At 35.7% G+C, this 12,297-nt stretch overlaps 1 protein-coding gene across 5 annotated transcripts in view; it reads right to left on the bottom strand.

Moving 5' to 3' along the window:
- Positions 1–12,297, bottom strand: part of PTPRM (protein tyrosine phosphatase receptor type M) — an 817,256-nt gene that overhangs the window by 461,664 nt on the left and 343,295 nt on the right. The window lies entirely within an intron of this gene.

Genomic DNA, 12,297 nt, shown 5'->3' with positions numbered 1-12,297 from the left:
TTCCATTGATCTATGCGTCTGTTTTTGTGCCAGTACCATACTGTCTTGATGATGACAGCTTTGTAATAGAGCTGGAAGTCCGGAATTGTGATGCCGCCAGCTTTGCTTTTCTTTTTCAGTATTCCTCTGGCTATTCTGGGTCTCTTCTGGTTCCATACAAATTTTAGGATTATTTGTTCCATTTCTTTGAAAAAAGTGGATGGTATTTTGATGGGGATTGCATTGAATGTGTAGATTGCTCTAGGTAGCATTGACATCTTCACAATGTTGATTCTCCCAATCCATGAGCATGGAACGTTTTTCCATTTCTTTGTGTCTTCTTCAATTTCTTTCATGAGTATTTTATAGTTTTCTGAGTACAGATCCTTTGCCTCTTTGGTTAGATTTATTCCTAGGTATCTAATGGTTTTGGGCCTGCCAAACTATCTTAATTGTAACCAAGAAGAGCACCATTAGAGTAGAAAATTTCAATCTATCCCATATTCAAAAAGAAAAATTCTCTCTCCCCAAATTTATAGGCCCATTCATCTCCTGGATACCCTTTCAAAATGCTATGCCAGCTTTCTTCTAAAATCTGAAGGAGTTCTAAAAACTAAATATCTTCCATGAATATCAAACAGGATTTTTACTACAACTCTCCTATTTTCTCATCTCTGCCATATTCTGTTGCTTCTTACTAAGAAAACAGTTGTTAAAAGAAGAGAGGTTTTCAGGTATTAATTGATCTCAAATCAACCTCTGATCCCAAAGCCAGAAACTACTGACCAAGATGCAAATCTTTTTGCAGATGTTTCATATTATTGATCCTTCAAAGCCTGCACCAAAATGCGAACAACAAGATCAAAGAACGGTAATTTGTGAGAATAAAGGGCAAACTAACATGGGGCAAAAGAGGACTGGGTCCTGACCCCTTTTTATTTTCATTTGCATTTTAATGTAATGGCATAGGTTGAAATGAACTGGAGGCATTCCCAAACTGCCAGAACAAGCAGTCAACTCTCTTATTTGTGTAGCTTAAACAGCCTGGCACGGCCCACACTGAGACATAGTACATTCTGCAAACATTTTTCTCTTGAAATTAAATTTTAATTTTAAATTTGCAGAGGGACATTGCTAAATCACCCCATGTAAGTAATCGATCAGTTTAGCTACCTAATCTGCAGCTAACTTATTTTAGTGGGCCCATCAGGATGGAGTACCTAAAAGTAATAGTAATAGCTCACATTTATTGAGCTATTAGAATGTGCCAAGCACTGTTCTAAGTTCTTGATATACATCAATTCATTTAATCCTCATATTCACCCCATTGAGGAAAGCATCATTATTATTATCCCCATTATATGAATGCGTTTATAGGGCCAAAGAGGCCATGTAACTCTTGTGATAGAAGCAGGAAGCTTTGCTCTTAACAGGTTACAGGACCAAACTATTTTTATTTTGCTTTAAAGTTAAAGATGGATCTTTTTTTTTTTTTTAAGATTTTATTTATTTATTTAATTGACAGAGAGAGAGAGAGACAGCAAGAGAGGGAATACAAGCAGGAGGAGTAGGGGAGGGAGAAGCAGGCTTCCCGTGGAGCAGGGAGCCCGATGCAGGGCTCGATCCCAGGACCCTGGGATCATGACCTGAGGTGAAGGCAGTCGCTTAACCACTGAGCCACCCAGGTGCCCCTAAAGATGGATCTTAATGAAATAATTTTTCAAGTGGCAAAACAGATTCCACATCCTTATTATAGAAAAATAGGTACTATATACAAATAATTTTTTAAAAGTCACTTATATCTTGAAGAAGAATGACTGATATTTTGGGGGAGAAAAAAATCCAAGTTAGGTTCCTATGTGTTTAAGATGCAATGTCAGTTCTGAGTCCTATGCGCCTCTCAACCAAAGCATGTGATCTGTCATTACTCAACAGAACATAATTCAGAAAACAATTCTAATTTTTTGTCACTATTATTATTTTAATCACACTGCTTATAATGTTTTCATAAAAAATCTAAATTTAGAAATAGGCAAGCAATATGTGGGTATTAAAATAAATCAGTGAGAAAAAAATTAATTTTGTTTTATAAAATAAGAATAATTTTGAACCTGGGATGCTGTATTTGAAGTCTGCATTTCTTAAATGTTTAAAAAAAACTGCTAAATATTTCCTACTCCAGAATAGTAAAACACCATAGTATTGGATTCTGTATCCACTTTATACAATAAATGGCATGTGGGTTTTTGTTTTCAATCTTTTGCAAAAAGGTAACCTACTAAATAAAAGAAGATATTTGAAAATGATATATCCAGTAAGGGGTTAATACTCAAAACATACAAGGAAACTCATACAACTCAACACCAAAAAAAAGATAAAAAATCTAATAATCTGATTAAAAATAGGCAGAGGAGCTGAATAGACATTTTTCCATAGACCGCATACAGATGGACAACAAACATATGAAAAGATGTTCAACATCAGTGATCATCAGGAAAACACAAATCAAAACCACAGTGTGAGATACCATCACACCCCCGTCAGAATGGCTAGTATCAAGAAGACAAGAAATAACGGGTTGGCATGGATGTGAGGAAAGGGAACCCCTGTGCACTACTGTCGGGAATGGGTGGAGCCACTGTGGGAAGTGGTATGGAGTTTCCTCAAAACTTAAAAACAGAAAACAGAAATACCATACAATCTAGTAATTTCACTGCTGGGTATTTAACTAAAGAAAACAAAAACATAAATTTGAGGGAAAGATATAGGCACCCCTATGTTTATTGCCCCATTATTTACAATAACCAAGATAGGGAAACAACCTAAATGTCCATCGATATGTGAATGGATAAAGAAAATGTTATATACACATGTATATACATATATATATAATGGAGTATCACTCAGCCATAAAAAATGAAATATTGCCATCTGTGACAACATCCATGAATATACAGAGTATTATACTAAGCCAAATAAGTCAGGCAAAAAAAAAAAGACAAATACCATATGATTTCACATTTATGTGGAATCAAAACACAAAACAAATAAACAAAATAGAAACAGACTCATAAATACAGAAGACAAACGGGTGGTTGCCAAAGGGGAGTGGGAGGATGGGTAAAACAGATTAAGAGGTATGAACTTCCAGTTATAAAATAAACAAGTCACAGGGATGAAAAGTACAGCATGCAGAATATAGTCAATAATATTTTAATAATTTTTATGGCTACAGATGGTAACTATGCTTATTGTGAGCACTGCATATGTACAGAATTATCAAATCACTGTGTTATACACCTGAAACTAATACAACATTATATGTCAACTATACTTTAATAAAAAAAAATGCCAAAGGGAGTTCTTTGAGTGGAAGTAAAAGAATGCTAATTAACATCATAAAAACATAAAAAGGTAGAGTAAGTCTCACTGGTGATGGCAAATTTATAGTCATTGATTTTGCAATAAGGTAATAGTGGTGCATAATTCATCTACAACTCTAAAAGTTAGAAAAAAAGAACATGGTAAACATAACTATAAGTAGAATGATCTGTTGTTAGTTATACAATACAAAAAAACATAAATTGTAGCAAAAGAACCTATTTTGTAACAACCTAAAGTGTTCCTTTTAGGAGGAGAAGTAAAAGTGTAAAGCTTCCAAATTCTATTAAAGTAAGTTGTTATCAGTTTAAAATAGGGTGCTATAAGTTTAAGATATTTTACATAAGTTTTATGGGAGTTATACAGAAAAATTTTGTAGTAATTTCACGAAAGAACAAGATAAAGAAATCAAAGCATACTGAAACCAAAAACATCGAAACACACAAAAAAGACACCAGAATCAGAAACAAGGAAAAATAGATCCACAAAGCACCCAGAAAAAAATTAACAAAATGGAAATAGTGAGTCCTTTCCTGTCAAGAGTTACATTAAATATAAATAGTATAAAAGACACAGAATGTCGGAATGGATAAAAAACCAAAAACAAGATCCAACAATGTGCTGCCTACAAGAGAAGCACTTTAGCCTTAAAGACACACATAGGATAAGAGTGAAGGGATGGAAAAAGACATTTCAAGCAAATGGTAACCACAAAAAAAAGAAAGAAAGAAAAGAAAAGCAGGGGCAGCTATACTTAGACAAAATAGTCTTTAAGTTAAAAATGATAAAAAGAGACAAAGAAAGTCATTATGTAATGACAGAGGGGCCTTATCTATCAACGAGATATAACAATTAGATGTAACAAGAAGATATATGTACACAATGGTGAAGCACTGACACACAAAAGCAAAAACTAGAAATAAAAGGAGAAACAAACAGTAACACAATAATAGTTGGGGATTTCAATACCCCACTCTCAACAGTGGATAGAGCATCTGGAGAGAGAATCATTAAGGAAACAGCTGACTTGAACAACACTATAGACCAAATGGACCTAACATATATAAAACATTGTATCCAACAACAGAAGAATATACATTCTTCTCAAGCACACATGGAATATTTTCTAGAATAGACCATATGTTAGGCCACAAAACAAATCTTAGCAAATTTAAGAAGATTGAAATGGTACCAAGAATCTTTTCTGACCACCATGGAATGAAATTAGAAATCAATAACAAGAGGAAACTGGAAAATTCATGAGAAAATGGAAATTAAACTACTCTCTCCTGAAAAACAAATGGTTCAAAGAAGACATTAAAGGGGAGAAAAAGTTTCTTCAAATAAACAAAAATGGAAACACAAAATACAAAAACTTGTGGGATGTAGCAAAAGTAGTTCTAAGAGGGAACTTCATAGCAATATATGTCTATTTAAGAAACAAAAAGGATCCTAAATATACAACCTAACTCTACATCTTAAAGAACTAGAAAAAGAACAAACTGAGCCCAAAGTTAGCAGAAGAAAGGAACAACAAAGATTAGAGTAGAAAAAAACAAAGAATAGAAAACAGTAGAAAAGATTAGCTAAACTAAGAGTTGGTTCTTTCAAAAGATAAACAAAATTGACAAATCCGTAGGGAGACTAACCAAGTTAAAGAGAGAGGACCCAAAGCAACAAATTATAAACGAAATAGACATTACAACTGATACCACAGAAATTCAAAGGGACATAGGAGGCTACTAAGAACTTTATGCCAACAAACCAAACAACCTAGAAGAAATGGAAAAATTCATGGAAACATACAGCTTACCACCAATAATTCAGGAAGAAATAGAAAATTTGAATAGACCAATTATGAGTAAGGAGATGAATCAGTAACCAAAAATCTCTCAACGAAGAAAAGCCCAGGACCAGATGGCTTCACCACTGAATTTTACCAAACATTTAAAGAAGAATTAACACCAATCCTTCTCAGACTCTTCTACAAAATTGAAGAGGAGGAAATAGTCCCAAACTCATTCTTTGAGTCCAGCATTATCCTGATACTAAAATTAGAAAAGAAAGCTACTAAAAACAAAACAAAACAAAACTACAGGCCAACATCCCTAATGAATATAGATGCAAAATTCTCAATAAAATATTAGTAAACCAATTCAGCAGCACAGTAAAAGGATCATACACTTTGATCAAGTGGAATTTATTCCTGGGATGCAAGGATGGTTCAACATATGCAAATCAATCAATATGATTATATCACATTAACAGAATGAATAAGAAGACTCATATGAGCATCTCAATAGGTACAGAAAAACACTGGACAAAATTCAATATCCATTCAGGATAACAACTCTGAATGAATTATACATAGAAGAAACGTATCTCAGCACAAAAAGGTCACATATGACAAGCCCACAGATAATACCACACTGAATGATGAACTGTTGAAAGCTTTTCCTCTAAGATTAGAACAAGACAAGATTGCCATTTTAACCACTCCTATTCAACATAGTTCTAGAAGTCTTAGCTAGGGCAATCACACAAGAAAAAGAAATAAAAAATTATCAGAATTAGAACGAACGAAAACTACCCTTACTTGCAGATAACATAATTTTATATACAAAAAAACCTAAACACTCAACTAAAAAACTATTACATCAATGAATTCAGTAAAGTCCCAGAATACAAAATTAACATACAAAATGGAGTAGTGTTCCTATACACTGACAATGAATTTTCTGAAAAAGAAATAAAGCAATCAATCGCATTTACAATAGCATCAAAACAATACAATGCTTGGGAATAAATTTAGCTAAGGAGATGAAAGATCTCTACACTGAAAACGACAAGATACTGATGAAAAAAAATTTTCAGAAGACACAAATGGCAAGGTAGCCTGTGTTCGTGGATTGAAAGAATTAATATTTTTATTATTTTATTATTTTTGAACATTTTTTTATTCATTTGAGTGAGAAAGAGTGAGAGCTTTTGTGCTCTCTCGCTCTCTCTCAAAATAAAATCGTAAAAAAAAAGAAAAGAAAAAGTGAGAGCACGAGCAGAGGGGAGGGTCAGAGGAAAACAGAGAAGCAGACTCCCCCATTAAGCAGGCAGCCCAATGCAGGGCTCGATCCCGGGACCCTGGGATCATGACCTGAGCTAAAGGCAGACACTTAACTGACTGAGCCACCCAGGCACCCCAAGAATTAATATTTTTAAAATGTTAATACTACCAAAAGCCATCTATAAATTCAATGCAGTTCTTACTGAGATTCCAAAAGCATTTTTTTTATAGAAGTAGGAAAAACACTCCTAAAACTTACATGGAACCACAAAAAGACCCTGAATATCCAGAGCAATCCTGAGAAAGAAGAACAAAGCAGGAGGCACCACACTTCCTGATTTCAAGCTACACTATATATCTATAGTCACCAAAATGGCATGGGTACTGGCATAAAAATGGACAAATAGAAAAATGGAACAGAATTGAGAGCCCAGAAATACACCCCAGCACACAAAGTCAACGAATTTTTAAAAAGGAAGTCAAGAATACCCAATGGAAAAAAGATAGTCTTTTCAATAATGAAGCTGGGATAAGTGGATATTCACATGTATAATAATGAAATTTGACCCATATCTTACACCATACATAGAAATTAACTTGAAATGGATTAAAGACATAAATGTGAGACATGAAACCATGAAACTCCTGAAAGGAAACAAAGGAATACAGCTCCTTGGCATGGGTCTTAGTAATAACTTTTTGGATATGACACCTAAAGCACAAGAAAAGAATAAAAGATAAACAAGTGGGACTACATCAAACTAAAAACGTCTGCACAGCAAAATAAACTATCAACAAAGTGAAATGACAACCTTATGGAATGGGAAAAATATTTGTAAACCATATATATCATGAGTGTTTAATATCCAAAAGATATATAAAACTCATACAACTTAATAGCAAAAAAATAATAACCTAATTTAAAAATGGACAAAGGACCTCAATAGACATTTCTCCAAAAAAGATATATGAAAGATCAATAGGTACATGAAAACAAAAGATGCTCAACATCACTAGTCCTTAGAGAAATGCAAATTAAAACCACAATGAGATATCACCTCATGCCTGTTAGAATGACCATCATCAAAAATATAAGAGGTAACAAATACCAGTACAGATGTGAAGAAAAGGAACCCTTATGTGTTGTTGATGGGAATATAAATTGGTGCAGCCACGATGGAAAACAGTATGGAGGATCCTCACAAACGTTAAAAATAGAACTACCATATGACCCAGCAATTCTGCTTCTAGCAATTTATCCAAATGTACTGAAAACACTAACTAGAAAAGATATCTGCACCCCCATGTTCATAGCAGCATTATTTACAACAGCCAAGACGTGGAAACAACTTAAGTTTCTATCAGTTGATGAGTGGATAAAGAAGCTGTGGGATATATATACAATGGAATATTATTCAGTCATAAAAAACAAGGAAATTATATCATTTGTGACAACATGGATGGACCTCAGGGCACTACGCTAAGTGAAATAAATCAGACAGAGAAAGACAAATACTGTATGATTTCATTTACATATGGAATCTGAAACGAAACAAACAAATAAAAAAACAAACTCAGATATCAGACTTGTAGTCACTGGGGGGAGTCGCAGGAAGGGGAAAGGGAGGAAAGTGGTAAATAGGAACAAACTTCCAGTTATAAATAAATACTAGGAATGTAACATACAACATGATGACTACCGCTATCCCCGCTGTGTGATATATACCAAAGAGTATACCTTGGTATATATACCAAGAGTAATTCCTAAATTCTATGAGTTCTCATCACAAGGAGAACATTTGTTTTCCTTTTCTTTCTTTCCTTTTCTTTTTTGTATCTATAATGAGAAGATGGTTGCTAGCTGAACTTATTGTGGTAATCATTTCACAATATATGTATATTAAACCACCATGCTGATACCTTAAACTTTTACAGGGATGTATGCCAATTATTTCTCAATAAAACTGAGGAAAAATAAATAACTCAATTAGAAATGGGGAAAAAATCTAAATAGTCATTTCTTTCAAAAGGTATATAAGTGGCCAATAGAGAAAAAGATGCTTAACATAATTAGCCATTAGGGAATCAAAACCACAAAGAAATACCACTCCAAAGCCACTGAGGTAAAAAAAGAAAAGAAAAAAAAAGGACAAATGACAAATATTGGCAAGAGTCCACTGCTCCTCAGAATGTAAAATGGTGCAGCCAATTTGATAAACAATTTCACTGTTAACCAAAATGCTAAACATAAGAGTTATTCTGTGACCCAGCAATCCTCCTAAGTATATATCCAAAATTATTGAAAACAAATGTCCACACAAAAGCCTGTAACAGAAATGTTCATCACAGTGTTAGTCCCAATAGTCTCAAATTAGAAACAACTCGAACGTTCATCAGTTGATGGACGTGTAAAAGAACATGCGGTATTATCATACAATGGACTGTTTCTCGGCTTCAAGAAAGAATGAAGTATTGAAACACTCTAGAACTTGGATGAACCATGGAATGTGCTAAATGAAAGAAAACAGAAGATTACGTATTGTATGATTCCATTTAAATGAACTATGAGAAAGCAAGCCAATCTACAGAGACAGAAAGTATTGCCTAAGGCTGAGGATGGAGGCCAAGGGAATGGAGAACTGACCTAACAGTGGGTTCAGGGTTTCTTTTTGGGGTGATGAAAATATTCTAAAGTTGACTGTGGTGATGGTTACACAACTCTGTGAATATACTAAAAACACTGAATTGTACACTTTAAGTGGGTGAGCTGTATATGTGAATTATATCTCCATAAACCTGTTAAAACGCTGTATGGTTTGTAAGACATAAAAATATGCACCAGCACTACAAGGTAATAACCGAAATACCCAGACATGCATAGCTTATAACCTACTTAAAAACAGGAGACAACATTATGAAGCTAATAAAATGCTTCTTCAGGTTCTCCTACTAGGATTATTGAACCAAACTCAAAATATATTTTGAGTGTGCATACCAAATACAAAAATTATCTGTGTTCATTAGACGTGAGCTTAAACCATCGAGCTGCTGATTCTGCACAGCCATATCCACATTTCATGCTGATCCTGCATTTTATTGTCACTAAAGTCAATTTTATGAGCAACTGTATACTCTTAACAGAACAAGTACTTTTAAAAAAATGTTGAAATGCCTGCTCATAAACCTATATAAATCCAAACAGTAGCCTTCAGAGTGAAATAAAGTTCAGCAGTTTTGCATCTTTTTGGAAAGCAGAGTTTTAGATATGAAATATTTATGCCCCCTTATGATTTAAATCTAATGACTATCATGATTTCAAAGTAATTGATTATTATTTAGAAATCTTGCTGGGAAATCCCCTAAAATATTACCTGCAAAACTTTACACTTTAAGACCAAACTACTGCTTTCTTTAAAATCTTTATTTGCATGTTTTCCCCATAAACTTAGAGATTCAGGAAAAAATAATTACAGAAGGCCCATCATCAAAACCATTTAAAGCTTACCGTTCAAAATGCTGTTGTACCATACATTACCCTGGTACAGAACCTGTTTTGCAATTCTGTGTCTCTTAAGAGCAATTTGCAAAGCCATTTAGGTATTAGCACCAGTATTCTCCAAAGGAGAGACCATAAACACCATTTCTATGACTATAGGCAGCTGAGCTTGGAAGGAATGAACAAAACTGCGGGAGACACATTTTGGGAGGCTCTGATAGAAGGACAAGCATTAAGTAAGTCTTTATATCTTACTGAAGACAATGACTCAGACGCTGCGGAATGGGAGGAGCCACACATCAGGAGCTATTTTGTTGGCCAGTGGCCAGATGTAGAACAAACCCAGGATAGAGAAAAAGATGGACCCCTGCAAACTTGGCCTCATCCATTGCATCTGCAGCAGGGCGAAGGTTGCTCTGGGTAACGGGGAACACTCAGCACGTAGCAGGCATGCATCATTCCTCTATTTTCTTTAACCTCCTGGTAAGAGGTGAATCTGAGGTGGGATCATTTATGTACATTAGAAGATCCCATGGCATTTTTCCAAGCCCAAGGCTATTACTTTGAGGATTTGGCCAAGTTCCAACTCAGGTAATTATATTCCGCTTCCTAAATTTGCCCTGCTGTTCCAGTTAGGTACAGCACTGTTCGTTTTCCTGCCTTTTCAGAAAAAAAAGGGGAGAAATTCTTCTTGAACTCACCAGTCTTGCAGACAGAAGAAAGGCAAATGTAATGTGTTACAAAAGTAATGTCTGCCTCAGTAAGGAACAAGATGACTGTGGTGTTTGAACTTTGGTGCTATGGCAAGCTCTGAGCACCAGATAAAGATCGCAGAGAGAGCAAAATCCCTCTGGATGGAATCAGATGACTGTGCCATGATACCCTCATCAGATAATGACCACAAAGGGCTCTCGGTAACTACCACAGAGAATGAGCTCATGATCTCTTCAATCCAGGCAATAAAAGCAGAGACACTTCTGCAAATGTTCGTATCTTTAATATCATTGCAGGTATAACCACTTTCTCAGGAATTGGGGTAGGGACCACCAGCACAAATTCAGGAATGTTTGAACCAGCCAGTCTCTCTCCCTTTAATGCCGGGGACCCTAAAAATAAAGCAGGCTGTCATCCCTCACACGGCCAAAGATTTAAAGTCTGACAATATCAATTTTGGGCAAGGATATAGGGAAAACAAAACTCCCATGCGCGCTGGTGGGAATATAAACTGGTTCAGACACTTTTCATAGCAACTTGGCACCATCTAGTAAAACTAAAAGTGTTTCTACCCTACATCCCAGCCATTCTGCTTCTAAAAATATACCCTACTGAGGTTCTTGTACATTGCACCCAGAGGCACTCACACAGATATTCACTGTAGCCATGTTTGTCATAAAGAACTAGGAGAAAAAAACTAAATGTTTGTGGAAGAACAGAAAAATAAAGCATAGTATATTCATATGATAGAATATCATGGATTTACCTAAAAAACATAACGCTAAGTGGAGAAAAAAAATACAGAGTAATTTGTACAGCTGGATACTATTCATTCCAATTTACAAAAGGCAAACATTACTTTCTTACTTTTTATGAACCAGAGTGATTATGGGAAAAAAGCACACCTCCATGCATGTACGCAAGCATGTACACATATGCCCACACACAGACATTTGTAGTATTTTGGTTGCTCAGCTCTCAAAGCACTATTCTGGGGTTGGGAAATGCCCCACTGTATGTTTTTTGGTAAAAGTCTTGGCCTAACTCCCACGACAGAAGGCAAAAAAGCCACAGTGGGATTTCCTAGATGACCCCGATTGCTAGCAAGGGAATGAGCACATGATCTAGCTTGCCAGCCCTGATAACCCCACTCGGGGTCTTGAGCCTAAGGCCAAGCAGGCAAAGGTACAGAGACAGTGACAAATGTTCTGGCAGGTGGCAAGGGTCAGGTGGCCAGAGAGTAGGCTGCAGCCCCCCTGCTCCCACAGATGGCCCCTCAGGCATAGCAGTCACCATGGTTCTGACTGCAGAGTCTCTCTTTTGGTTCCCACCCATTACTGGAGCCTAGATCACCGATGTTCCCCGTGATTCTATTTGCCACCAATTCCATTTCTATACAAAGATTTTCTGCTTGAAGCAGCTACATCTGTTTCTGCTGCTTGTGGAATACGAACCTTACAGATGGAGGAGGTTGCAGCAAGCTCACCCAGTGGTGGCCCCAGGACAGGCAGAGGAGAAATGGGACTGGCTGACGTGCAATATTTTATTTTGATTTAATGACAATGGTTCAGATACAAACTTGACAGCCTGTTAATAGCTATTCATATTGAACAACAACAACAAAAAAGGTGTGTTTATCACCCACTGGAATTTTTAAAGTATTAAT

This window comes from Callorhinus ursinus, unplaced genomic scaffold (assembly GCF_003265705.2).
Source record: "Callorhinus ursinus isolate GAN/ISIS: 27379988/994484 unplaced genomic scaffold, GSC_fseal_2.0 scaffold11, whole genome shotgun sequence".
Lineage (NCBI taxonomy): Eukaryota > Metazoa > Chordata > Mammalia > Carnivora > Otariidae > Callorhinus > Callorhinus ursinus.
The sequence above is the reverse complement of the archived record's forward strand: the minus strand, read 5'-3'. Positions and strand labels throughout refer to the sequence as shown.